Source organism: Mesoplodon bidens (assembly GCF_964165515.1).
Source record: "Mesoplodon bidens genome assembly, chromosome: X".
NCBI lineage: Eukaryota > Metazoa > Chordata > Mammalia > Artiodactyla > Ziphiidae > Mesoplodon > Mesoplodon bidens.
This window is the reverse complement of record NC_138163.1, coordinates 127,515,497-127,541,808: the sequence shown is the minus strand read 5'-3', so window position 1 is coordinate 127,541,808 and position 26,312 is coordinate 127,515,497. Positions and strand designations below refer to the sequence as shown.

The 26,312-nt window shown below is 39.8% G+C and overlaps 1 long non-coding RNA gene across 1 annotated transcript in view; it reads left to right on the top strand.

The window, feature by feature from the left end:
* LOC308608689 overlaps positions 1-19,910 on the top strand; it is a 210,401-nt gene extending 190,491 nt beyond the window's left edge. Inside the window, exon 4 of the long non-coding RNA XR_014014213.1 lies at positions 19,727-19,910. This is a non-coding gene — a long non-coding RNA (uncharacterized lncRNA). The remainder of the gene's footprint in view (positions 1-19,726) is intronic.
* The last annotated feature ends 6,402 nt before the right edge of the window (positions 19,911-26,312 follow it).

The window sequence follows — 26,312 nt, the reverse complement described above, 5'->3', positions numbered from 1 at the left end:
GGCAGGCCCCACCCTGCCCACCACACCAACATGGTGCAAGAAATAAAGTTTCAAGTAGTAAGTCAGTGTCAGGTAGGAGATCTGAGGGCTGGCACACAATTACAATTGTGTTAATTTCTACTGTACAGCAAAGTGATTCAGCCATACATATACCTATATATTCTTTTCCATTATGGTTTATTGCAGGATAGTGAAGATACTTCTCCGTGCTATACAGTAGGACATTACTGCTCATCTATGCCTTACATTTTGTACCCCAACAACACCAAATTGTTTATAGTTTTCTCCACATGCCATTGAACTGAATTTTACTTCTATGTCTTTATTCCACCTGTTCTCTGGAGTGAAGCCTCCTCCCTCTCCTTTGCCTATCAATGCTTCTGATCTCTTAGAAACCTTCTCTAACCAACCTCTTCCTCCAGCTGGCTCTAGGGTCTCCTTTGGCCTCCTGCTGCTTCCTGAACATACCTCAATCATTAACTTACTGCCTGTAATAGCAACTACGGTGTATATATCTACTTATAAAATACAATGGAATCCCCACAGGCAATACCTTAGCTCTGACTTTCCTCATTTCTGAACTTTATTATTTAATGGTTTTCTAATTTTTCCTTCTATCTCCAGTTTCAGTTTTCATTTTCAATTTATACCCCGTAGTGAATTGAATAGTCTCCCCCTAAAATTCGTGTCTATTGGGAACCTCAGAACATGACCTTATTTGGAAATAGGGTTAAGGATCGTGTGGTGATATCATACTAAATTTGAAATGAACCTTAAGTCTAATGACTGGTGTGCTTATGAGAAGAGGAGAGGACACAGAATCACAGAGGTAAAGCTGATAGAAGAAAGAGGCAGAGATTGGAGTGATGTGTCTACAAGGAGCACAAGGAACCCCCAGGAGCTGGAAGAAGCATGGAAGGATTCCCTCCTAAAGCCTATGGAGTGGGTGTGGCCCTGCTGGCACCTTGGTTTTGGACTTGTGGCCTCAAGAACTCTGAGAGAGACATTCACAGAAAGATAGACAAAATGAAAAGGCAGAGGACTATGTACCAGATGAAGGAACAAGATAAACCCCAGAAAAACAACTGAATGAAGTGGACATAGGCAACCTTCCAGAAAAAGATTTCACAATAATGATAGTGAAGATGATCCACGACCCTGGAAAAAGAATGGAGACAAAGATTGAGAAGATGCAAGAAATGTTTAACAAAGACCTAGAAGAATTAAAGAACAAACACCTAGAAGAATTAAAGAACAAACAAACAGAGATGAACAATACAATAACTGAAATGAAAAATACACTAGAAGGAATCAATAGCAGAATAACTGAGATAGAAGAACGGATAAGTGACCTGGAAGACAGAATGACAGAATTCACTGCCGTGGAACAGAATAAAGAAAAAAGAATGAAAAGAAATGAAGACAGCCTAAGAGACCTCTGGGACAACATTAAACGCACCAACATTCGAATTATAGGGGTCCCAGAAGAAGAAGAGAAAATGAAAGGGACTGAGAAAATATTTGAAGAGATTATAGTTGAAAATTTCCCTAACATTGGAAGAGAAATAGCCACGCAAGTCCAGGAAGCACAGAGAGTTGCAGGCAGGATAAACCCAAGGAGAAACACGCCGAGACACATAGTAATCAAACTGACAAAAATTAAAGACAAAAAAAATTATTGAAAGCAACAAGGGAAAAATGACAAATAACGTACAAGGGAACTCCCATAAGGTTAGCAGCTGATTTCTCAGCAGAAATTCTACAAGACAGAAGGGAGTGGTATGACATATTTAAAGTGATGAAAGGGAAGAACCTACAACCAAGATTACTCTACCCAGCAAGGATCTCATTCAGATTTGAAGGAGAAATCAAAATCTTTGCAGACAAGCAAAAGCTAAGAGAATTCATCTCCACCAAACCAGCTCTACAACAAATGCTAAAGGAACTTCTCTAAGTGGGAAACACAAGAGAAGAAAAGGACCTACAAAAACAAACCCATAACAATTAAGAAAATGGTCATAAGAACATACATATCGATAATTACCTTAAACGTGAATGGATTAAATGCTCCAACCAAAACACACAGGCTTGCTGAATGGATACAAAAACCAGACCCATAGGGCCTCCCTGGTGGCGCAGTGGTTGAGAGTCCGCCTGCCGATGCAGGGGATACGGGTTCGTGCCCCGGTCTGGGAGGATCCCATATGCCGCGGAGCGGCTGGGCCCGTGAGCCATGGCCGCTGGGCCTGCGCATCCGGAGCCTGTGCTCCGCAACGGGAGAGGCCACAACAGTGAGAGGCCCGCATACCGCAAAAAAAAAAAAAAAAAAAAAACCAGACCCATATATATGCTGTCTACAAGAGACCCACTTCAGACCTAGGAACACATACAGGCTGAAAGTGAGGGGATGGAAAAGATATTCCATGTAAATGGAAATCAAAAGAAAGCTGGAGTAGCAATAGTCATATCAGACAAAATAGACTTTAAAATAAAGAATGTTACAAGAGACAAGGGAGGATGCTACATAATGACCAAGGGATCAATCCAAGAAGGAGATAGACCAATTATAAATATATATGCACCCAACACAGGAGCACCTCAATACATAAGGCAACTGCTAACAGCTATAAAAGAGGAAATCGACAGTAACACAATAATAGTGGGGGACTTTAACAACTCATTTACACCAATGAACAGATCATCCAGACAGAAAATTACTAAGGAAACACAAGCTTTAAATGAAACAATAGACCAGATAGATTTAATAGATATTTATGGGACATTCCATCCAAAAACAGCAGATTACACTTTCTTCTCAAGTGCACATGGAACATTCTCCAGGATAGATCACATCTTGGGTCACAAATCAAGCCTCAGTGAACTTAAGAAAATTGAAATTGTATAAAACACGTTTTCCAACCACAATGCTATGAGATTAGAAATCAGTTACAGGGAAAATAATGTAAAAAACACAAACACACGGAGGCTGTTACTAAATAACCAAGAGATCACTGAAGAAATGAAACAGGAAATCAAAAAATACCTAGAGACAAATTACAATGAAAACACGACGATCTAAAACCTATGAGATGCAGCAAAGCAATTCTAAGAGGGAAGTTTATAGCAATACAATCCTACCTCAAGAAACAAGAAAAATCTCAAATAAACAATCTAACCTTACACCTAAAGGAACTAGAGAAAAAAGAAAAAACAAAATGCAAAGTTAGTAGAAGGAAAGAAATCATAAAGATCAGAGCAGAAATAAATGAAATAGAAACAAAGGAAACAATAGCAAAGATCAATAAAACTAAAAGCTGGTTCTTTGAGAAGATAAAATTGATAAACCTTTAGCCAGACTCATCAAGACAAAGAGGGAGAGGACTCAAATCAATAACATTAGAAATGAAAAAGGAGAAGTTACAACGGACATCGCAGAAATACAAAGCATCCTAAGACTACTACAGGCAACTCTATGCCAATAAAATGGACAACCTGGAAGAAATGGACAAATTCTTAGAAAGGTATAACCTTCCAAGACTGAACCAGGAAGAAATAGAAAATATGAACAGACCAATCACAAGTAATGAAATTGAAACTGTGATTAAAAATCTTCCAACAAGTAAAAGTCCAAGACCAGATGGCTTCACAGGTGAATTCTATCAAACATTTAGAGAGGAGCTAACACCCATCCTTCTCAAACTCTTCCAAAAAATTGCAGAGGAAGGAACACTCCCAAACTCATTCTACAAGGCCACCATCACCCTGATACCAAAACCAGACAGAGATACTACAAAAATAGAGAAAATTACAGACCAATATCACTGATGAACATAGATGCAAAAATCCTGAACAAAATAGTAGCAAACAGAATCCAACAACACAGTAAAAGGATCATATACCATGATCAAGTGGGATTTATCCCAGGGCTGCAACGACTCTTCAATATATGCGAATCAATCAGTGTGATACACCATATTAACAAATTGAAGAATGAAAACCATATGATCATCTCAATAGATGCAGAAAAACCTTTTGACAAAATTCAACACCCATTTATGATAAAAACTCTCCAGAACGTGGGCATAGAGGGAACCTACCTCAACATAAAGGCCGTATACGACAAACCCACAGCAAACATCATTCTCAATGGTGAAAAACTGAAAGCATTTCCTCTAAGATCAGGAACAAGACAAGGATGTCCACTCTCTCCACCATTATTCAACATAGTTTTGGAAGTCCTAGCCACGGCAATCAGAGAGAAAAAGAAATAAAAGGGATACAAATTGGAAAAGAAGAAGTAAAACTGTCACTGTTTGCAGATGACATGATACTATACATAGAGAATCCTAAAGATGCCACCAGAAAACTACTAGAGCTAATCAATGAATTTGGTAAAGTTGCAGGATATAAAATTAATGCACAGAAATCTCTTGCATTCCTATACACTAACAACGAAAGATCAGAAAGAGAAATTAGGAAATAATCCCATTCACCATTGCAACAAAAAGAATAAAATACCTAGGAATAAACCTACCTAAGGAGGTAAAAGACCTGTACTTAGAAAACTATAAGACACCGATGAAAGAAATCAAAGGTGACACAAACAGATGGAGAGGTATACCATGTTCTTGGATTGGAAGAATCAACATTGTGAAAATGACTATACTACCCAAAGAAATCTACAGATTCAATGCAATCCCTCTCAAATTACCAGTGGCATTTTTTACAGAACTGGAACAAAAAAATCTCACAATTTGTATGGAAACACAAAACACCCTGAATAGCCAAAGCAGTCTTGAGGGAAAAAAACAGAGCTGGAGGAATCAGACTCCCTGACTTCAGACTATACTACAGGGCTATAGTCATCAAGACAGTATGGTACTGGCACAAAAACAGAAATATTGATCAATAGAACAGGATAGAAAGCCCAGAGAAAAAACCCATGCACATATGGTCAACTTATATTTGATAATGGAGGTAAGAATATACAATGGAGAAAAGACAGCCTCTTCAATAAGTGGTGCTGGGAAAACTGGACAGCTACATGTAAAAGAATGAAATTAGAACACTCCCTAACACCATACACAAAAATAAACTCAAAATGGATTAAAGACCTAAATGTAAGACCAGACACTGTAAAAGTCTTAGAGGAAAACATAGGAAGAACACCCTTTGACATAAATCACAGCAAGATCTTTTTTGATCCACCTCCTAGATTAATGGAAATAAAAACAAAAATAAACAAATGGGAGCTAATGAAGCTTCAAAGCTCTTGCACAACAAAGGAATCTATAGACAAGACGAAAAGACCACCCTCAGAATGGGAGAAAATATTTGCGAACGAATCAGCGGACAAAGGATTTATTTCCAAAATATATAAACAACTCATGCAGCTCAACCTAAAATCTAGTGTCTTCATTTATTAGATTAGACTAGATTAGGAGAAGTGAAGTCAAATTTAGCTAAAGAGGTAATAATTCTCCTGGTATTCATATACTAGTCTACAGGGAAAAAAATATCCAATTTGCTCTTAATACCTCCTTGCTTTAAAAGTTATTATAAAGCTAACCTTTCAATAATGTGAAATGAATCATCTCTTAGTTTATCCATTTGTTTTAGCAAACCACCCTAAAAATTAGAGGTTTAAAGCAACCATTATATATATATATATTTTTTTCAACCATTATATTTTGATAACGATTTTATAGGTCAGGAATTCAGAAAGGACTTAGCTGGACAGCTCCTTTCTGCTCCTTGTGTCCTAGGCTAAGGCAGGAAAGGAGGAGGGGATGGGGAAGGGGGCAGGAGGGTAGATACTCCACTTCCAGGAGAGCTTCTTCACGCACATATCTGGCGCCTTTGGTTTCACTGGACTCTTTCTCCATGTAGTGTCTCATGCTCATTATCCGAGCATGATGGGCTCAGGGTGGGCATACTTCTTAAATGGCAGCTGGCTTCCAAGAGAGAAAGCAAGAGCTGCCAGGCCTCTTAAAGGCATCATTTTTGCTGTATTCTGTTATTCTGTTGGTAAAGCAGTTTCAGCCCAGCCCAGATCCAGGGGGTGGCAAAATAGACTCTCTTTCTAGATAGGAAAGAATGTGTGTCCACTTTAAATTTGACACATCATCTGTCAGTTATTGTTTGGACATATGAGGCCTGAATCACATTTCTGGAGCCATCGTGAGTCCCTGATGAGAACTGCTTAGCTTATATCTATTGGCTGTATAAGTATCTTATTCTGCCTTAAGATCCTCGCTGAGTTCAGACAAATATCAAGCATTTAAAAAATAATAACTATGAAAGTTATATCACCTTTTATTTGGTTGAAAATGCCAATGTTTTTATCTTGCAAAAACTGTCATTTTTTTTTTCCTCACCCAGTCCACCAAAATATTCACTGGAAGAAGGCTAGAAAATAACTATTTAAATAGAAGTGTTGATTGAAGAATTATTGTGATAAAATCCTGCAAAAAGCAAAATTCAGCACAAACCAGGTTCTTCTCGGTTAAAAAATCTCTGGGTAAAGCAAAGATCACTTGTAACTAAGCAAGTCCCTGTTTACATCAGAACCTGGGAGACCGGGGGAGATCTATGATGCCTGCCTGTTGTTCTGATATTTAATGTTTGGAATATTATTTAATATTAAAAAACATTTCTATTCCTAATTATTTTTTGCAATTTTCTGCAATCTCATTGTAGGCTCATTTCCTGCAGTTAGTCAAAGTGATTATAGTAGCATGGCTCAGTTTTAGGGGAGAATAGGGTTAGAACTTTTAACACCCAATTATAGATATATCAAGTTTTTAAAATTATTTTTGCTTTTGTTTTGTTTATTTTATAGTCCACTAAGCTTTAGTAAATCAGTATATGTTTCTACTACAGAGGAAAAGTAGGATTTTACAGAGGAAAAGTAGGATAAAAGATAGAATTTTTTCCTATCTTTTAATTTTTCCACCATATTTTTATTTAATTTACTACCTTCAAAGTGAAAACATCCAACCAAGTTTAGGTTGAACTAAAGTTAATTTCATTTGCTAATTTCCTGAACACTTTCATGACATACCTTGAGGCAGTTGGAGAAAAATAGAGATTCGAAAACTCAGGACTAAGAATCATTAAGTCTGCTTATTAGATAAAGCAGAGGTTCTATTAGAAAGTTTTTTAGATCATTTGGCCTTCCTTGAAAACAGCAAATGGACACAGTCTGTTCCTCTGATGTCAGCCAGCTAATAGGCACATCTGTATGTCTCTATCACAAATGGGACCAAGTAACAGGACAATACCAATATGTGTGTTGATGATGAATCAGCAGCGTGATAGTCAAAAACAAAGAATTGCATCTTTTTTTTTTTTTTTTGCGGTACGCGGGCCTCTCACTGTTGTGGCTTCTCCCGTTGCGGAGCACAGGCTCCGGACGCGCAGGCTCAGCGGCCATGGCTCACGGGCCCAGCCGCTCCGCGGCATGTGGGATCCTCCTGGACCGGGGCACAAACCCGTGTCCCCTGCATCGGCAGGCGGACTCTCAACCACTGCGCCACCAGGGAAGCCCGACACAATACTTTTATATCAAATTTCATAATCTTATTCCTGCATTCCTTCTTTCAGTTCCTGTGTATACTCCGTCTCTCACATTATCCTTTGAACCAGCTTTATTTTCTGATTAATGAGAGAAATAAGTCTGTGATACGTGCTCACTTTATATGAAAGTCACGTTTTTAACATTTAAAATATTATACTTTGATAAACCCTCATTTGAAAGTTGAAATTTTTATGGAGTAGTAGTGAGGCCTTTGAGAAAGAATTTTAAAAATAAAACTTAATATGAAAGTCTTTTTCTTCTTTTAGCAAGTTTGGAAGAATTAGAGGTAAATAGCCGGAGCACCTAGTCACTAATGATAGAGAGTAGGTCCAGACAGTGCTGTTCTGAATGATGCAAATGTGATCATCAGAAAGATGTACTAAGACTGAGATATTACATGACAAAGAGCTGAACTGAGTGATTTGCCAGCCAGATGCCCGCCCCTCCCCGCCAACCCTTAGTTTGGGTTCATTTAACTTTAAAGTCTGTGTCAGTTTTGAATTTAAAATAAACTATTACTTGACAATTCTTCTAACCTAAAAGAAACCCAGGAAAATGGATTAAGATGAAAATGCTGTAGCTCTTTTATTTTGCTTTCAGTACAACTGGTAATTTTCAGCATTCTCTTGATTCCTTTCTTTGTTTGCCATGTATCCACGGGCATACGTAAAGGCTAAAAACTTACTTTGAGATACTACTTTCTTTTGCTTTGAGAGATTTGACAGTTTTCGGTCGTATCTTTCCTGGCAAGCCTTTGGAAGAAACATCAGTCTTCCCCAAAATTGAGATATGTTGGAGTTTGGGGCCTAGGACCAGTATAATTTGGTGGTGGAAAGTTCAGGCTCGCTGTGTATACTGTCTGGGTTCAAATCCCAGCCCTACTATTCCCTAGATACACTCCAATTATTTAACCTCGCTAAGCTTCAGTTTCCTCATGTGTGAAGTGGGGACAATAATAGGACTTATGAAACAGAGTCCTTCTGAGGTGCTCGGCATAGTGACTGGCAAACAGTAAGCATTCAATTAGTGGGAGCTATTATTATTTTGAAGGTAGGGAACATGTAAATGTGCAAATGTTTCCCATTTGTACGTGGCTCACATTTCGGGTATCGCTAACCATTTCCTCTCTTTCTCCTTCTTACCCAGTAGCACCGTAGTGAGAAATTAATAGGATTTTAATATTCATTTGTGTGTAATCCAATAAAGTTTTTTTTCCTATTTTATTGGAAAGCAAAACAAAAAAATGAAAATCAGAAAAGTTAAATATTTCCTATTTCTGAAGGAGAGGATTGATTAAATTGCATTATTTCCCAGGAGTATATTCGTATTTTTTTCCCTTGTGGACAACAATGCTCCCTCAGCACACTGCATTGGATTATTTGACTTTTTCTGCACCTTTATCCAGTCATGGAGAGGAGGTCACGGCTCTCCCTTCATTCCTACAGCGGCAGTCTGGGTGTAACCTAACGCCGTAACATTCCATGAGACAGGAAAGAAACATCCACGTCAGTCATGATTTGAGCTGTGTTCCCATCCCTGGTTTCATCAAGTATGACAGCCTAATTATAAGGCTTCCTATACGAGTTACGTAGGCAACCAAGATCCTCTGCCTGCTTTCTCCTTCTGATGTGTCTCTTGTCTTGTAATGAAGTTCTTTACTGGTGTGTTCTTCATAGAATATGTTTATATGAGACTAATCTTTCAAGGGTCTCTGCGTGATTTCACGCCAAATTTCCTAAAGTTGTCTAAGACAATCTACTTATAATGACAACTCCAGGGGCCATGGGTGGCATATAGTGGAGGATTCTAAAGATGCTGGAGGAAGTGTTGGTGCTTAGTGTAAATGTTAACTATGCTAAGATGAACAACTGGATGAGAGCATTCAGGGCTGACAAAAATTCAGGTGAGAAGTCCTAGCTGGTGGGGGCAAAGAGTTTAGTTAACTGCCAGCCCAACATGAGCCAGCAGTGTGATCCAGCTGGGGGTGCCTGAAGACGGAATAGACCCGGTCTATGATTTTGTGTTTCCTCTAGTTGAAGCTTAGCAGTCGTCCACTTGGGCTGTTGTATGGAATTTTCCGGCATTGAAATAGAGGAGATAAAGGTGAAATGATCTTGAAGATCCCTTACAACTGTAAGTTTGGATGCTGCTTTACTTTCTTTTTCTCAATTTTTTTAAAGTATAATTTACCGCTAATGAAACATACAGATATTAAGTGTTTGATAGTGTTGATGAGTTTTGTTGTAGATATACACCCATGTTACTCCCTCCCAATTAAAGACATAGAACACTTCCATTACCCCATAAAGTTCTTTGTACTCCTCTACAGTCAATGTCCCCTCTCCGTAGGTAATCACCATTCTGATTTCTATTAACACAGATTCTAGAACTTCATACAAAGGGAACCATATAGTATGCACTCATTTATATCTGGCTTCTTTCACATAACATAATGTTTTTGAGATTCATCCATGTTGTGTGTATCAGTGGTTCATCCTGTTTTATTGCTGAGTTTTATTCCATCATGTGCATATACCACAATTTGTTTATTCAGTCTCCTGTTGATGGACGTTTGAGTTGTTGGCTACTTCGAATAAAGCAGAATAAATATTCTTGAACAGATCTTTCAGTGGACATATGGTTTTGTTCCTCTAGAGTAAATACCTAGGAATGGAACTGCTTGATCATAGGATAGTTGGATTTTCACTTTATAAGGAGCTGCCAAAAAGTTTTCCAAAGTAATTGTACCATTTAACGCTGCCAGCAGCCATGTATTGAGAGTTCCAAGTGCACCACAATCTAGCCACTCTGTTTTTCTTTTCATCATAGGCATTCATTTCCCTTGGGTGTGTTCCTAAGGAAACCATAGAGATGATCACTGTTACTAGCAAAGGTTCACTTGAAAGTTAGCCTAAGCTAATAGGAAAAACCAGAAAACAGCATGCATTGATCACATTGGACTTGACTTTTGATTAAGGATTAGCATAAATCATGTGATTTACGAATAATCATGGGTGGGGGAAACATGCTTGTTAGTTTGTCATTTCCTCATAGCTCCTTATATGGCCAGAAAGCTCTCCTTTCTGGTGTTTTTTTTTTTTTTTTTTTTTTTGCGGTACGCGGGCCTCTCACTGCTGTGGCCTCTCCCGCCGCGGAGCACAGGCTCCGGACCCGCAGGCCCAGCGGCCATGGCTCACGGGCCCAGCCGCTCCACGGCATGTGGGATCCTCCCAGACCGGGGCACGAACCCGTGTCCCCTGCACCGGTGGCGGACTCTCAACCACTGCGCCACCAGGGAAGCCCTTTCTGGTGTTTTTATATTAAGAACTTTGACAGTTGTCCTGTCAGGACAGGACAGTTTGTCCTCTTATCAGGAGGAAAGTAGTAATTTGCTCAACCATCAAATTTTGAGGTACTTTTGGAAAGGGAATCCCTGGAAAAATGGTGGTTGGTGTTAGGGGCTCTAGGAATAAAAAAGCAGGGTTGGACAAAATATCATGGATCTATATATGGAAGAAAATGTTGCGTAAGGTGGCTCTCTTTTTTCTTTTTTTCTTAATTTATTGAAGTATTGTTGACTTACAATATTAGTTTCAGGTGTACAACATAGTGATCATAGTGATTCAGTATTTTTGTAGATTATAAACCATGCAAAGTTGCTATAAAATATTGACTATATTCCCTGTGCTGTACATTACATCCCTATGACTTATTTATTTTATAGGGTGGCAGTTGGTACCTCTTAATCCCCTTCACCTTTTCGCCCCTCTCCCACCCATCTTCCCTGTGGTAATCACTAGTTTCTTCTCTGTGTCTGTGAGCCTGTTTCTGTTTTGTTTTATTTGTTTGTTTGTTTTGTTTTTTAGATTCCACATATTAGTGAAAACACATAGCACACAAGGGTTCCCTTTTATCCACATCCTCGCCAAAACTTGTTATTTCTTGTATCTTTCACAATAGTCATTCTGACAGGTTTTAGGTGAGATCTCATTGTGGTTTTGATTTGCATTTTTTTGATTATTAGGGACGTTATTGAGCGTTTTTTCATGTGCTGGCCTTCTGTATGTCTTCTTTGGAAAAATGCCTATTCAGGTCCTCTGCCCAGTTTTTTTTTTTGTTTAATTAATTAATTTATTTATTTTTGGCTGTGTTGGGTCTTCGTTGCTGAGTGCAGGCTTTCTCTAGTTGCAGCGAGCGGGGGCTACTCTTCGTGTGGTGTGCAGGCGTCTCATTGCGGTGGCTTCTCTTGTTGTGGGACATGGGCTCTGGGCTCGCGGGCTTCAGTAGTTGTGGCACATGGGCTCAGTAGTTGTAGCTCACGGGCTCTAGAGCGCAGGCTCAGTAGTTGTGGCTCAAGGGCTTAGTTGCTCCACGGCATGTGGGATCTTCCCGGATCAGGGCTTGAACCCGTGTCCCCTGCATTGGCAGGCGGATTCTTAACCACTGCACCACCAGGGAAGTCCCCCTCTGCCCAGTTTTTAATCTGGTTGTTTGGTTTCTTGATATTGAGTTGTATGAGTTCTTTATATATTTTGGATATTAGCCCCTTATCTGACATATTATTTGCAAATATCTTCTCCCATTCAGTAGGTTGCCTTTCTGTTTTGTTGATGGTTTCCTTTTTTTTTATTTTACTGTGCAAAAGCTTTTTAGTTTGATTAGGTCCTATTTGTTTATTTTTGCTTTTGTTGTAGGGCGGCTCTCTTGTGAGTAAAGAAGTATTTTGCATGGTAGATTAATAATGTGCCATCATTTATTAAATGGTTACTATACGCCAGGCACTGGACTAAGTATTTTCATATATTCTTTTACTTTTTGCAACAACCTTACAAAATAGACATTAATTTCCCAGTATTATGGAAGAGAAAAGTGAAGTTCATAGAGGTTAAATAACTTACCCAAAGACACAACTATTACATAGTAGAGCTGTGTAATAGCTCTACTATTTGAACCCAACAGTGCCATGGCTAAGCTATACTTTGGTAAGAAAGTTGAACTGGATGGTCACATGGAAAAAAGTACGTGTGTGTGTGTGTGTGTGTGTGTGTGTGTGTGTTACAGGATGACCAGAGTCTTTCCAGCATAAAAATGAATTTCACTAGGATAAAATTCCATGTGAGAAATGGAATGGAAATATGAGATTAAGGAGGAAAAGAAATACTGTAAAATTTCTTTGTATATTAAAAAAAAGAATGATGATAGGTATCAAATGGTATTTAGATTCTGTTGGATATATATATATATTTATTATTTTTTTTAACATCTTTATTTTTTAACATGCTTTACAATGGTGTGTTAGTTTCTGCTTTATAACAAAGTGAATCAGCTATACATATACATATATCCCCATATCTCTTCCCTCTTGCATCTCCCTCCCTCCCACCCTCCCTATCCCACCCCTCTAGGTGGTCACAAAGCACCGAGCTGACCTCCTTGTGCTATGCGGCTGCTTCCCACTAGCTATCTATTTTACGTTTGGTAGTGTATATATGTCCATGCCACTCTCTCACTTTGTCCCAGCTTACCCTTCCCCCTCCCCGTATCCTCAAGTCCATTCTCTAGTAGGTGTGCATGTTTATTCCCATCTTGCCCCTAGGCTCTTCATGACCTTTTTTTTTTTTTAGATTCCATATATATATATATATATATATATGTGTGTGTTAGCATACGGTATTTATTTTTCTCTTTCTGACTTACTTCACTCTGTATGACAGTCTCTAGGTCAATCCACCTCACTACAAATAACTCAGTTTCGTTCCTTTTTATGGCTGAGTAATATTCCACTGTATATATGTGCCACATCTTCTTTATCCATTCATCTGTTGATGGATGTTGGATATATTTAAATAAATAATAAATGACGTATCTGCTTTAATTTAAAATGTCCATATTTATAATGCTTTGGTAATTCTAACCTTTATAAATATTTAAATTTATGATGAAAAATGTGAATGTCAACTTAAAAATGGGTGAGGAAGCTACATGGTTTTCAAACTTCTTTTAAGCAACACGGTGGTTAACTTTTGAATATCATGACTTGTGAAGGGTAGGGGTCCTGACTACTTAGTCACTTTTTAATCCTTGCACTTAATACAGTGCCCAGAATATACAAAATTCTCAATCTCCATCTGGGGAATGAAGATGCAAGGACAGTGATGCATTGTGAGAGGCTGTGCACAAAAGGCCCGGGGCTGCAGAGAAGACTTCATCAGGACCAGTGCACAGAACTATCCAGCCTTCCAGCTTCATTTCCTCTGCTCAGAAAATAGCGTTCTAAAAGGGTTACCTGATGCCAATAGACTGAAATAATTTTAATGATGATAATTGTTGTGATCATGGTAGTTTACAGCTGAGAAACCCTCTATAGAGATCAGTTCATTATTATCCTGGATGGGAGAGTATGGCCTTTCCTTTCTTTTCTTTCTTTTTTTTTTTTTAATTTTGAGGTTTAATTGACATAGAACTTTATATTAGTTTCAGGTGTACAATATAATGATTTGATACTTGTATATATTTGAAATGATCACCACAATAAGTCTAGTTAACATCCATCACCATCCATAGTTGACAGAATTTTTTTCTTGTGGTGAGAATTTTTAAGATCTATTCTTTTAGCAACTTTCAAATATACAATACAGTATTATTAACTGTAGTCACTGTGCTGTACATTACATCCCCAGGGCTTATTTATATTATTACTGGAAGTTTGTACATACATAATGACCCCCTTCACCTATTTTGCCCACCCCCACCTTTGGCAACCACCAATCTGTTCTCTGTATCTATAGGTTTGGTTTTTTTAGATTTTACTTTTAAGTGAGATCATACCGTTATTTGTCCTTCTCTGTCTGACCTATTTCACTTAGCATAATGCCCTCAAGGCCCATCTGTGGTGGCAAATGGCAAGGTTTCCCTTTTTTATGGCTGAATAATTTTCCATTGTGTTTATATACCACATCTTTATCCATTCATCCATCAATGGACACTTAGGTTGCTTCCACATCTTGGTTATTGTAAATAATGCTGCAATGAACATAGAGGTGCAGATATCTTTTCGAGTTAGTGTTTTGGTTTTCTTCAGATAAATAACCCAGAAGTGGAACTTCTGGATCATATGATAGTTCTATTTACATTTCCTTTATATATTTTGGTTCCCATTGGCTATGGGCTTTCATCAAGTTGATTTCTCTGCCTCAAACAATGCTACATGGCTTGTGCAAGGGTCAACAATTTGGTGAAGGAGGTAAGGACTGGGGCAGGAAGGAGAGAAAAGGACTTTCCAGCTAAAGTATTCTTTACTCCTAAGACTGTTATGAGTGCAGCATAGGGTCATCGATTTCTATCCATACTGGGGACAAGTGGAATTTCTTTGTGGTTCATCCATCCATCCATTCATTTAATAAACATATATTAAACACTCACTTTGTGCAAGATCTTGGAATAGAGAGGTAAATCATACCCACAGTGACACTTTGGAAGAGGGAAACAGATCAGTAAGTAAATGCATATAAATGGAGAGAGCCTGTTTTCACCTTACAACCTCCCAGCCCTGAAATAAATGCTTTTGCCATTTTCATCAGAAGGAGGAAGAACACAAGGTCAGAGCCTTCCGTTTCCTCACCCACTCAAGTGAATCGAGAAGGGCCTCAGCATTCTCTAAGTGATGTGCTGTCCAAACATATAAGCCGAGGAATGGGGTAAAACTCAGTGGAATTAATGTGAGCTGGGTTCCTGGACTTTTTCCATTTGCTTTAAAAGGTCAGCAAGTTTAATGTGGAATACGTGTGGGGAAAGATGAGCTTTATGCAAGAATGAAGGAAAGATTCAAATACTATCCAAGGTGGATGAAAGGAACTAGCTGTGTTTTATCTTCAAAGAGGCCATGTAATTGGGGTCAGCAGTTATAAGGGGTGGGCATGATGTGTCTGCCAGCCTCACACATCTGTTTAGTGGCAATTTGAATCCTAATGGCGTTTAACCTGGCTCGGGCAATCCTGCCCCCCAGTTCATGCCTATTATCCTGCTGTAGTTATTAACAGCACGCCCTTTTGCTTTCAAAATGTCCTAAGTTAGAAGGCAAATTATGTGGCCATGGTAGTAACTCAAGAAGCGAAAGTCAAGCCCCATCTGCATTCCTCATGGAGAAGTATGACCAAAATATGTTTGTTATTAAAATCTTTCATGTTAACATTTTACTGGTGTGGGAAGTTGTAAATCTGCTGGAAATAATAAGGTCCAACAAACATTGTTTCTGCAGGGCTTGTGTTAAGAGAGTAAAGGAGACAGAAAAATGAATAGGATAGAGGCCTACTCTGGAAGAGTTCATGGACTGACAGAGGTGACACAGAAAGAATAATGTGTGCTTGAGACACTAAAGGTTTACACTAAAGGTTTAGAACTAAAATGCTGCACCAGGAAGGGACCTGGGGATAATCTTACCACCTCACTTTACAGATGAGGATGCTGTTTGCCTGGGTTTACAAAGCCTTTAGGTGTGGAAACGGGGGCTTTGCCTGGGACTGTCCTTGTTTATGCCTATTGTCCTGGCATAGCTACTAATAGCATCCCCTTTTGATGTCAAGAGTGTCCTGGCTTAGATGGTAAATAATATGGTTCCTCTACGGTAGGGAGAGGGTTTCTTGCCTCTGACCAGTATTTCTCCACTGTGGCACTATTGACATTTGGCACTGGATAACTCTTCATTGTTCGCCGGGCTGTGTCCTGCGCATTGAAGGATGGTTAGCGGCATCCCACTCAAGGTCAGTAGCAGTTTCCCTCCCAGCTGTGACATTAAAACTGCCTCCAGACATTGCCAAATGTCCCTGGGAGGCATAATCACCCTGGTTGAGAACATCTGCCCTAGACAGTGACCTCGACAGTGGTCAGGCAGACTTTACCAGGTTGCCACAAAACTCTAAAATATAACCTACCAAGAATACTTTTATTTGCTTCTTTTTTTTTTTTGACCTGTTCATATGACAACCTCAAGGAAACAATTTAAAGCAAATGCTTTAATGGGAAGATATTTATTTCAAAAAGCCCTCAAGCAGAATTATTGTTTTCCAGGTAAATTAATATTTTCTGTGAACAGAATATCCTCCTATGCAAAGGGTATAGAATCTGAAATGTTGGTGCACAACTGCGCAACACGTTAAAAATCATATGGATTGCTATTTTAACCTGTTGCCCAAGTGGAAACCAAAAAGGAGAGAGGATAGTAAAATTATTTCTGTAATACTTGGAACCTAATTTTAAAGTGATATTTCTGAGTATTTTTTTAATAAACAGGAAGAGGCAGTGCTGCCCCAAACTGTGAAATTGGTATTCTTCTCATACACCCCACTTTCACTACATTCTCTCCAACATTCTCTCCAACTTGGAATTATTATATTAAATTTTACCGTAATGAAAAAGACTTACCTGTTCTCAAGAATAGTTTATTGATTCAAGCAATATATACTAAGTGGCTCCATGCCAGCCTGCTCCAGTGCTGCAGATGCATTGGTGATCCCTAGTCACTGCCCTTGAGATGCTCAATGTCTAATGGAAACTCATTCATACCCAGGTGGACTTCAATGATAACATTTAGTGCATGGTGGTTCTCAGACTTGAGTGTACATCAGTATCACCTGAAGGAGTTGTTTCTGATTCCCTAGGTCTGGAGTGGGGCGCAGACAAGTTCTTCAGTGATGCTGATATTGCTGGTCAGGAGACCACACTTTGAGAACCATTGGTTTTATCTCAAGGATATTTAGGCTTCATTAGCATTCAGGAGCACCCAGGCAGGGTGGTAACCTGGCTTCTTTGGCTTCATCTTCCTCAAGTCTCTCCTCCCTGTTTTTGCCCCTTTCCTTCCCCTTTTCATTTCCAATTTCACTTCATGTACCCAGCATTCTCATGCTCCCTTGACCCTCCTCTACCAAACATTGCTCTTAAGGAAGAATTTTATATCAAACATTAGCGTGGCATTAAGGCAATGTCTTACCTTTTCTAGGGTAATTGGCATTAGGACATATCCCTGCTTATGAAATGGGACACAGTGTGTATGTTGACTTTTTAGGACTGATTTAGGCAAATCTCCTCTATATAGGAATCCTTACTGCACTGGACCTGTTGGTGTAGTTGTTACACACACATCAAGGGGTCTCTGCCCTGTGATACACATACACACAAGCACCAAACAAACAGCCACCTGTATAGTGAGGGTGTGATTATTAAGGCACCTTGAAGTCCTGATCTTTTATGATGATTTAAGCAAATCCAGGGTCTGAGTAAACCTTGCTGAAGTGTCAGGATTGTCCTCTCTCTTGTTTAGATGCTAATGACACTTAGAAGACCCCACCACCAGCACCATCACCACTTTATTCATACCTATCAGTTGGCAAGAGAGCAAAACATGTATCCACCCTCCTACTTACTGGGATTATGAAAATTAATCTAAATATGGAAGTATGTGCAGAATGAAAATTTTTAAATGACATCTTGACTTAAGGACTATTATTAAAGTTAAGTCCTCTCACATTCAAAGTAATCACTAGCTATTAACAATAGGAAGAAATACTTCCTTTTTAAAATTTTGATGGTTGTTTTCTCTTCACCCCCAAATTACTGGGGTTAATCTTTGATAAGAAAGGGAAAGAACCTACGATTACTTCTAGTGTGTGAAGTTCAGGGAAATTCGACCTGAACACTCAACCTACCAATGAGTTTGTAACCGGTCATGTGTCTGTTCATCTGGGTTAATGTCATGTGCAGTTAATGACTGACTAGTCTAATTGGTTCTTGATCTAGTTAACTTTTAGATTAATGGTTGGATCTGAATCCCAATTAGAGCAGTGAGTAGAAAATAACATATGTGTAAGTGTTGTGACCAGTGAATTTGAAGAATAAGAAAGAAAGAAAAAAAGCAAATGCTTTTATCTCTGGAAAAGTGTGGCACAGGCAGAAATTGTCTTACTCTCTCCCATTGCTCCACCTCCACTCTAAGGAGAAGCAGAGAGGAGCTTTGGTAATGAGGGGACAGGAAGGGAAGGAGGAAGACAGTTTCTACCTGGCCTAGAGATTATGTTTCAGGAAAGATATTTGTGTATTACCTCGCATTTCCCCTTCATATTTTAAAAAGTCCTACCCACCCATCCTCTTACCATCTGACCATTCTAGAAGCCAGATACATAATGATGATGCAGACTTAGCAGCCTGCTGAAAGCAATACTAGGTACAGGTTCTGGACATATTATTGGTAGCCTTATCATGCTCTGAAACTGTTTGCAAAGCTACCAAATATTTAAGGGAGGATGAACTGTCCAATCAGAATGAATTGAAGTATCCTAGAACAATAATGATAAGAATATCAGCTGCAGATTATAAGACTTCACTGTGTATTCCTTTTTTGAGAAGTACCTTTTACCCCTTTGGTTCCTCAGAGTATTACACTGAAACATTGTGATACATGGAGAAGCTGAAAGCATACTGAGTATACCAATTAGGAATGCATTTGGCTGCAAGTAACAAAACTCACCTTCTAAATACCAGGCAAAGTGTGAAACCCTTTTCAAATATGGTTTTTATCTTTATAGCAACCCTGCAAGATAGTTTTTGTTTTTTAATAAGCACAGAGCAGTTAACTAACTTGCCCAAGGACCAATCTTAAAATAATAGCTTTGCCTGGTATTTTTCAAATCAGTAAAAGTTATAACATTGCTTGAGAATATCAAAACTTCTAAATCAATACAGAAAACTGAGGATTAATTTCTGTGTCACCTGATGAAACGCTCAGATGGGCAAGTTCCTAAGTGGAACAGAGGCCCAGGGACAAGGTTATTGTTTAGTTAGGGATATCCACGGGATGTGTATTTTGTAATTATTACAAGTGGATACCTGAAGGTAAAGATTGCTTAGAGGTAGGGGTGGTTGAGTACAGGGATCACATGTCCCTTATGTGGTAGATATCGTCGATTGTCTCAACAACCCTTTCCAATAGCTTTCATCTTTGCCTTCTTTTGTTATAAAGGATATAGAGCTTGAAACCTTATTTTCTAATGAGATATAAGTGGAAATCTACTTAGGGTGGTTCTGGGAAAGTTTTGCTTTCTGAACATAAGAAGAGACTGTCAACTACCATGGTCCTCTCTCCTTTCTCCCTGCCAGGAATGTAGACTCGACATATGAAGCTACACCAGCCATCTTACAGCCACAAAGACAAAAGCCTGTGCACTAACAATCATGGAGCAGAAAGAGATAAAGAGCTGGGTCTTTGATGATATCATCTGTCTCAGATTGCCTGCCTTTGAACTGCTCGTCACATGAGAAAAATGAACTCCTATTTGTTTCAGCAACCGTAAGTTGAGTTTCATGTTATTTACTGTTGAATGCATTCCCAACTGACATCCCCTCCATGGGATAAGCCTCACCTTCCCCCATAATGTTTTAATATAATAGCCTGACTAACCAAAGGAAAAAAGTATCGTACCTGTCAGAAAAATGATAGAAAGTGAAGCCTTGTAATACATGTAATCAGCTTTGTAAACTGTGAAGCATAAGTCATGTTGCAAATTGTGAAACATAAGTTTCTATTTGTCTACAGCAGTATAAGAATGATAAATGTATAGAAACAGACAAAAAGAAGAAATCAACCTGTAGATTAGACTGTTGTTCATCATGTATTCATTCCTTCCCACCCTACTTCCCCAAAACTCCATGGGAGAAGTGTATTTCCCTTCCACATTGATGTTAGACTTGGCCATGTGACTTGCTATGGTCAATGGGTTGTGGGCAGAAGTGACCGCCATAGTCTAGGCCTTAAAGAGATATCAGGTGTTTCTGCTCTACACTCTTACATTTCTGTCATCACCATGAGAAGAGCATACCTCGAGTAAGCTGCTGTTCTAACGAGGATGAGAGATGTATGCAGCAGAGATGAACTGAACCCATAGCCTAGAGCCAAGCCCAGCCAAAATCTAACTGACCCCAGGATGCATGAGTAAGAAGTAAATATTTGTTACTGTACCTCACTGGGTTTTTGAGGGGTGTTGTTATGCAGCGTTAGTGTGACAATAGCTAACTGATACACAACCCAGATAGCAAAATCTCACAAAATAAACTATAGTTATTTTAATTTTTTAAACAAATATTAGTGTTGTAATGACCTATAATAACATTCTAAGTGGAACCCAATTTATTAACAAATAAAAAGCCAACATTTACAGACATATTTTTATGCAATAAATTAAGTATTTATTTGCTTAATCCCATTACTTCAGGAATTAGGCATCTCCCTAAATTTAGCCAGTTAAAGTAGGTGTTCTGTTTTTTCCTCACCGAAACTTTAGCTTTATTCATTCAATCTGCTTCTGTCCTTCTATTAGTTATACTGTGATCAATAATACCTACTCTTTAAATTTTTGTTTAACTAGATCAAAGAAAGCCTCTCTTATAAAACAAACAGAAACAAACTGTTGAACAGAGAAATGTTTTCTTTGCTTGAAAGTAATATTTGTTCTAAATTCTATTAGTTATCTATTACTGTGTGACAAATTACCGTAAAACTTAGAGGCTTAAAACAACAGTAAACAGTAAGTAGTCTCAATATGTTAGGGATTCAGGAGTGGTTTGCTGGGTGATTCTGGCTCAGGGTCTCTTATGTGGTTGCAGTCAAGATGTCATCGAGGAATGTACTTCCAGGACTGGCTTCACAGGGGCTGGAGGATCCACTTCCAAGGTGGCTGACTCAAGGCTCTGGCCATGTGGACCTTGCCCATTGGGTTGCTGAGTGTTCTCATGACACAGCAACTAGTTTTCCCAGAGCAAGAAATCTCAAAAAGCAATGTCGGGCTTCCCTGGTGGCGCAGTGGTTGGGAGTCCGCCTGCCGATGCAGGGGATACGGGTTCGTGCCCCGGTCCGGGAAGATCCCACATGCAGTGGAGCGGCTGGGCCCGTGAGCCATGGCCACTGAGCCTGCGCGTCCGGAGCCTGTGCTCCGCAATGGGAGAGGCCACAACAGTGAGAGGCCCGCTTACCGCAAAAAAAAAAAAAAAAAAAAAAAAAAAAAAGCAATGTCTCTTATGACCTAATTTGAAAAATCACACTCTCTCAGTTCCACAATATCCTATTGGTTACACAAGTCAGATCTGTTAAGTGTGGGAGAGGACTACACAAGGGTGTGAATACCAGGAAGCAGGATCGTGGGGAGCCCTCTTACAGGCTGGCTACCACACTTTCTAATATACATTTTGGGTTTTTTTGCGGTACGCGGGCCTCTCACTGTTGTGGCCTCTCCCATTGCGGGGAACAGGCTCCGGACACGCAGGCTCAACGGCCATGGCTCACGGGCCCAGCCGCTCCGCGGCATGTGGGATCCTCCCGGACTGGGGCACGAACCCATGTCCCCTGCATCGGCAGTCGGACTCTCAACCACTGCGCCACCAGGGAAGCCCCATTTTCTTTTTTTAAAAATAAATTTTATTTATTTATTTTTGGCTGCGTCGGGTCTTCGTCGCTGTGTGTGGGCTTTCTCAAGTCGCGGTGAGCGGGGGCTACTCTTCATTGCGGTGCACGGGCTTGTCATTGCAGCGATTTCTCTTGTTGTGCAGTACGGGCTGTAGGCACGCAGGCTCAGTAGTTGTGGCGCACGGGCTTAGTTGCTCCGCGGCATGTGGGATCTTCCCGGACCACGGCTCAAACCCGTGTCGCCTGCACTGGCAGGCAGATTCTTAACCACTGCGCCACCAGGGAAGCCCTCTAATATACATTTTTCAATGCAGTCTCTCTCAGACTCTTCCAAGCATCTTCTCAAAATGGATTTACAGTTTAAACTCGTGGTTCTCAACCCCCCTTCCTGGGGACATTCAGCAATGTCTGGAGACAGTTTTGGTCTCCTGGCATCCAGTGAGTAGAAGCCAGGGGTGCTGCTAAACATCCTATGAAAGCAAAGGGCATTCTCCCCCCAACAAAGAATTATTCAGCACAAAATGTCAATGGTGGTAAGCCAAAGAAACGCTGCATTTAAACTATTTAAACTATTACAGTCTGTTAAAATTTTAAACACTTCCCCCTTACAGATCCTTCAATATATCATATAAACACTGCTTTTTGTTTTCAGTCAGGTATAATCAGATTAAGCAAAATTGAGTTATTATAGGTGCACAACCAAAAGGGAGTGAGCAGGAGAAATGAATTTGACCAAGAAACACACACACACACACCCCTCCCCAGAAGAGCTGGAGTCGAGGGAGAGCTTTCCCTTTTGTGTGATATACTTGATGAATTTGCACAAAACAGCACCAAATAATTGCTATTTCATTTCAGAACTCCCTGCCAACAACTAGAAACAGCCCTAGCTGGGTGACACTGTGAATCCTGAGATAGTCAACTGGGGATTTTAAAGACAAGCAGAAGAAGAATAAGAAAGTGAATTCAGTAGTTTTATTGACAACTTAGAGCTTATAGAGCTTTTTCTATAACTCTTGACAAGTTTTCTTTGCATTCAAGGTTAGTTTGAGTGCTTAAAAGGGGCTAAGATAATACATTCACAACACAGTAGCTTTTTCTGTCAGAGACTGATCTCCTCCTTCCTTAGAAGCCAGGGAGGAGTGATTATTAAGCAGACTGCTAGATTTGGGACAGCCTCAGGACTCTTTGCACTCACCAACAATTAGGGAGATAAAGAAGATCAGCCTGAACTCTGATCTTCCTTGCACAAACCATGAAGAACTGAACTGGCTTCTGGGCAATGTTCAGAGCCACTGGGACCTTTGGAAGAAGTCAGATTACACCAGATCCCCTAAGTGTCTCTAAGCTAGCACATGGGTAATGGTTCTTAAAAAAAGGAAAAACATTAATGTATCTTTGCATTGAAAGTTCTACTACTTGATGAATATATATGCCTATATTCTTAAACTTATACGATTTCATAAATAACTATAATATATACAATACATATATTCTCTCTCTCTCTCTCTCTCTCTCTCTCTCTCTCTCTATATATATATATATATATATATATATATATAATGATTTTTTTCTTTTCCACATGGGAAACCATGTGAAGCATTGGGAGGGGAGGAATAAAGTAATTCTTAGAGATTGGGGGACGTACAATGAGAGGAAACCATTATCTCATTCCCCAGTTTGGCATCTGCTTCAGCAGCAGGAGTGGGGATGGGGGTGGAGAGGGAGAGAGAAAGAGGTGGAGGGGGAGAGAGAGGTGTTACCTTATAAGGAAACAGGATCATTGAAGATGTGATTGAGCTAAGGATCTTGACAATATCATTAGGCTGAAATCAAGGTGTCATCAGGGTGAGACTCTAGGGATGGTCCATTCCTCATCTCTTACAGCTTCTGGTGGCTGCTGGCTTCCCTGGTTTGTGGCTGTATCACTGCTATCTTGGCTTCTGTGGTCACATTACCTTCTCTTCTTTCATCTGTCAAATCTCCCTCTACCTCCCTCTGCGTATGATTGCATTTAGTGACCACCCTGACAATCCTGGATAATCTCTTCATCTCAAGATCCTTAATTTAATCACATCTGCAAAGGTCTTATTTCCATATAAGGTAATATTTACAAGGTTCCAGAGATTAGGACCTGATATATTTGGGTGGGTGATATTTTTCAGCCTACCCACCCAGTATCTTGTTCCACCCCTATTCCTTCCAAGGTTCAGCCCTACACCCTATTTATACACACACACGCACACACACACACACACACACACACACCCCTACCTCTTTCTCTCTCCATCTCTTCTCCTCTTCTTTCTTGATAGAGCTGGATGAACCAAGTCGTTAGCCTTCTTTAGCCTGGCGGGCTCAGCTCTGTGTATGCATTCCACCTGTAGTGGCAGTGCTGGTGGTGGAGTAGGTTTTTGTATATTCTTCTAACGCAGCAAAGAAAAGGAAGAAAAACAAAGGAGAAAGTTAACTTTCCATACTGAAAAAAAGTTAAATAGTGTTATTTTGCTATGTGAAGAAATTACATGGTATAGTCGAGAAGTTGTTATAAAAAAACGAATACAGAGATATCTTACCAGGGAAGAGGCTAATGATTGCTGGTCCCCAAAGGTAAGCCTTGATTCAACCCTTTTGGCTAGAATTCCATAAGCTAAAATATAAATGCTTTGCAGGAGTCTGGGAGATGCTGACCCTTCTTCCCCTCACATCTGTCTGTCCAGGAGACATACTTATTTTTAGTCAGTAAAGAAACAAGGAGTTCTTTCTGAAACTTTTACTTTGAAAGTCAGAAATTAAATGTATACTATTTATCTGAGGATCAATTCTGCACTTTTCATGTGGCTCTTTAGCTATGGTTGAAAGACTTTCTATTGCTCAGTGAGTGTTATTAAATATTAGAACTGACATATCCAGCCACAGGAGCAGCACTTCTGAAATCAGTGTACTTTAGAAGTACAAGAAATGATAAAGAAAAATATTCAGCTACATAGAAATGAAGAGGAGTTCATTTTAGAAATAAAAATGTTAAAGCTAGAAGAGATCTGAAGTTATTTAGTAAACTTACTCCATTTACTGATGAGGAAACTGAACTGAGGCCCAGAAAGATAACAAGATGTGTCAGTCAGCTATTGCTGCATAACAAACAACTGCAGACTCTTAGAAGCTTAGAACAAGCGTATATTTAGCATGCACCTCTGGGCATTTGCTGATTTGGGGTTTGGCTGATCTAGATTTTTGTGCCTAGGGTAGTTCTGTTTCACATTTTAGGTCCTTGGGTTTGCTCCAGGTGACTCTCATCTTCCTTGTACCAGTGGGCCAACTGGACTAGGTTTTTCTCATGGTAATGGTGAAGGCACAAGAGAGCAAGTGGATGTGCACAAGGCATTTTAAGGTCTAGATTTGGAACTGAAACACTGTTATTTCTACCCAAATGTCATTGGCCAAAGTAAGTTACATGGCCAAGCTCAAAGTTAAAGGGCAGGGAAATACTCTCTGCCCACAGTGAGGCCCTGCCAAGGGTATGGATTTAGGATGGGATGAAGAATTAGGGCCAGTCATTTAATCATCCATACAAAGTTTGCCTAAGGTCAAAAAGCTACATAATGCCTCAATTAGGAGACTAGAATTCTACTACACTGCACAAGTGGTTACATTTATTTGATCTAGATTTTTCTCTTTTCCACCCACATAATTAAAAGCCATTCATAGATTTCTATAATTATTATCCGAAGAGGCATATGGCACATTGCTGCATGTTAAACGTGGTACTGTTTTCATTCAGTGTCAACCCAAGTTTCTCCAGCCCATGGGCACTAAACTGCTCATATTAAAAAGAAAAGTCCAGGGCATCCCAGGTGGCGCAGTGGTTGAGAGTCCGCCTGCCGATGCAGGGGACACGGGTTTGTGCCCCGGTCCGGGAGGATCCCACATGCCGCGGAGCGGCTGGGCCCGTGAGCCATGGCCGCTGAGCCTGCGCGTCCGGAGCCTGTGCTCTGCAACGGGAGAGGCCACAACAGTGAGAGGCCCGCGTACCACAAAAAAAAAAAAAAAAAAAAAGAAAAAAAGAAAAGTCCAGATTTCACTGGCTTTGCAAAATCCCTTTCTAGCGGCTCATGAGAGGCCTTCTCATCTTCTTCCCCTTGAACACCTCAAGAATATCTGCTATTGGTGCTGCTCACTGCTACACCAGCCCCTCTGGGAGAGTGCTGATGTCCCAGGTGCCCCAGAACTAGGAGCCCTTGAGTTGCCCAAGTGACGTTGTGTTCCCTTCTGTTTTATGGCTGAATA